A 3,690-nucleotide genomic window follows, 5' to 3' on the forward strand; every position below is an offset into this window, starting at 1 on the left:
ACTGAACCCGGAACCATGTGGTTGGTAAGCAAGCTACTTACCACACAGCCACTCCTGCGCCTATTGTTGATATATATATATATATATATATATATATATATATATCATCATCATCATCATCATCGTTTAACGTCCGCTTTCCATGCTAGCATGGGTTGGACGGTTCAACTGGGGTCTGGCAAGCCCGAAGGCTGCACCAGGCCAGTCAGATCTGGCAGTGTTTCTACAGCTGGATGCCCTTCCTAACGCCAACCACTCCGAGAGTGTAGTGGGTGATTTTATGTGCCACCGACACAGGTGCCAGACGAGGCTGGCAGACGGCCACGCTCGGATGGTGTTTTTATGTGCCACCGACACAGGTGCCAGATGAGGCTGGCGGACGGCCACGATCGGATGGTGTTTGTTACGTCCCCAAAGCACGGAGGCCAGTCTATGCGGTACTGGCTACGGCCACGTTCAGATGATTTTCTTGTGTGCCACCGGCACTGGTACCACAAAGATACAAATTCCATTGATGTTCATCTATTTTGATTTGTTTTGATTTGATTTTCACTTGCCTCAACAGGTCTTCACAAGTGTCACAAGAAGGAAGGTATGCACAGGTGGACTAACTACGTCCCAGGTAGGGGCCACGGGTTATGGCCTGACTAGTCTTGCCGGGTCTTCGGATGGTGTTTTTATGTGCCACCGACACAGGTGCCAGATGAGGCTGGTGAACGGCCACGATCGGATGGTGTTTGTTACGTGCCCACAGCACGGAGGCCAGTCGATGCGGTACTGGCTACGGCCACGTTCGGATGGTTTTCTTGTGTGCCACCGGCACTGGTACCACAAAGATACAAATTCCATTGATGTTCATCTATTTTGATTTGATTTGATTTGATTTTCACTTGCCTCAACAGGTCTTCACAGGTGTCACAAGTGTCACAAGAAGGAAGGAAGGTATGCACAGGTGGACTGACTACGTCCCAGGTAGGGGCCACGGGTTATGGCCTGACTAGTCTTGCCGGGTCTTCGGTTGGTGTTTTTATGTGCCACCGACACAGGTGCCAGATGAGGCTGGCGAACGGCCACGATCGGATGGTGTTTGTTATGTGCCCACATCACAGAGGCCAGTCGATGCGGTACTGGCTACGGCCACGTTCGGATGGTTTTCTTGTGTGCCACCGGTACTGGTACCACAAAGATACAAATTCCATTGATGTTCATCTATTTTGATTTGGTTTGATTTGATTTGATTTGATTTTCACTTGCCTCAACAGGTCTACACAAGTGTCACACACTTGCCTCAACAGGTCTTCACAAGTGTCATAAGTAGGAAGGTATGCACAGGTGGACTGACTACGTCGCCGGGTCTTCGGATGGTGTTTTTATGTGCCACCGACACAGGTGCCAGATGAGGCTGGCGAACGGCCACGATCAGATGGTGTTTGTTGTGCCCACAGCACGGAGGCCAGTCGATGCGGTACTGGCTACGGCCACGTTCGGATGGTTTTCTTGTGTGCCACCAGTACTGGTACCACAAAGATACAAATTCCATTGATGTTCATCTATTTTGATTTGGTTTGATTTTCACTTGCCTCAACAGGTCTTCACAAGTGTCACACGTGTCACACACTTGCCTCTGCCTCAACAGGTCTTATATATATATATATATATATATTGTATATATATATATATATATATATATTATATATATATATATATATATATATATATATATATATATATATACATATATATATATGTATAAAAATACAAAATGGGACTAGAACGCAAAACATTCAAATAGACGACACAAAAAACGGACGGGTCATTCAAAGCCCCTAATCTTCAGTCAAGAACCGGATCATCCTCGCAATTTCGGCTGATTAATCTTGAGATCGCTCCGATCCGGCCAGCCCCAAGGAAAAACTAAGCTATGAGCATTAGATTTCTTGGAAAAAGGATCGAATGTATATGAAACAAGGACTGCGTCGCCTTACTGGCACTTGTGCTGGTGGCACGTGAAAAAACATTCGAGCGAGGTCGTCGCCAGTGCCACTGGACTGGCTCCTGTGCAGGTGGCACATAAAAAGCACCATTTGAGTGTGGTCGTTGCCTGTACCGCCTGACTGGCCCCGTGCCGGTGGCATGTAAAAGCACCTACTACACTCTCAGAGTGGTTGGCGTTAGGAAGGGCATCCAGCTGTAGAAACTCTACCAGATCAAGACAGGAGCTTGGTGCAGCCATCTGGTTTGCCAGCCCTCAGTCAAAATCGTCCAACCCATGCTAGCATGGAAAGCAGACGTTAAACGATGATGATGATGATGGTGATATATATATATATATATATATATATATATATATATATATATATATGTATGTATATGTGTGTGTGTATGTGTGCGTGTGTATATAAATATATATCTATATACATACACACATACATGTTAGTTAGTTAGTTAGTTACTTTGGCTCAAAAGCAAATAGCAAGGCCATGTAGGGGGACATGGAGTTAAGTACAGGGTGGTGTTCATGTAAAGAGTTCAGGCCACTTGAGGTCCAGGGAGGCTTTGAACAAAGCGGTCGTCGGCATCTTCACCATCTCGTCTGGCAGCTTGTTCCACGGATCCGCAACCCGGACATATATGAAAGGATTTCATACAGTTTCCAGTGATCAAATCCCTTTACAAGATATTGGCCAGCTCTGAGCTCTGATTACTCAAGGTTGCCCCGAGGTGCTGTGCAGTGGCACTGAGCTAGAAACCATGGGATTGCAAAGTGAGCTTGTTAACCACTTAGCCATGCTTGCATCTATATACACATGTATATATATTTGAGGTGGGAGAGAGAGAGAGAGGAGAGAGAGAGGAGAGAGAGAGAGAGAGAGAGATTTGGATAGATAAGTGTGAAGAACAGAGAAACTGAAAAATGTAAAACTTGTTTTAATTTCATTTAATTAAAATTAATTTAACTAATGTCGATTATTATTTTTCTTTGCAGCTTGCTCAACGATTTCATCCTCCAGATAAATGAATATATATATATATCTGTATATATACATATATATGCCTGTGTAAATATATATGAGTCTGTATATTAAATCATATATACACACACACACAACCTGATGTAATTGGTTTATATGTATAATTTATACAGTCTATGAAACACACTAAAACTTAATATATATGTATGTATATGCATGTGTATATATATATGTGAGTGTGCATATGCATATGTATATGCATGTGTATTTATATATATATATATGTGTGTGTGTATACATGCATATATATATATGTAGGTGTATATATACATAGGTTTTCTATATATATATATGCAGTATATATATATATATATATATATACGACGATAACAATTACAACAATGGCGATGATGAATATTATTATAAAATATCTTAATATATGAACAACAGAAAACCTATGTAAAAACAACAAAATATAATTAATAAAAATTAGCAAAATGATTAACACGTTTGTTTTTCTTTTTTGTTTACCGTTTTTGAGTGATTTTGTTATTCTCATAAATTCTCCTTCAGTTATTGGGCCACACCCATCATGTGAACGACGGTAGGGGATTGCATCAAACGATTGGGTCTTTGTTTCCATGTATTGTTTTATCGGTCTCTATCTGCTGAACAGCTATGTCTGTGACGTAAAGTAATGGCGTTTTACACTGGTTTG

At 41.9% G+C, this 3,690-nt stretch overlaps 1 protein-coding gene across 3 annotated transcripts in view; it reads left to right on the top strand.

Moving 5' to 3' along the window:
* LOC115225945 (histidine-rich glycoprotein-like) overlaps positions 1–3,222 on the top strand; it is a 16,750-nt gene extending 13,528 nt beyond the window's left edge. For 2 of the 3 annotated variants that reach the window (XR_005004282.1, XM_029796924.2), the window contains exon 4: positions 2,987–3,222. The gene's annotated coding sequence lies outside the window, so the exon portion shown is untranslated. The remainder of the gene's footprint in view (positions 1–2,986) is intronic. The other variant, XM_036514940.1, reaches the window with a different exon arrangement.
* The last annotated feature ends 468 nt before the right edge of the window (positions 3,223–3,690 follow it).

The sequence above is a fragment of the Octopus sinensis genome, linkage group LG29, assembly GCF_006345805.1.
Source record: "Octopus sinensis linkage group LG29, ASM634580v1, whole genome shotgun sequence".
In the NCBI taxonomy this organism is placed as follows: domain Eukaryota; kingdom Metazoa; phylum Mollusca; class Cephalopoda; order Octopoda; family Octopodidae; genus Octopus; species Octopus sinensis.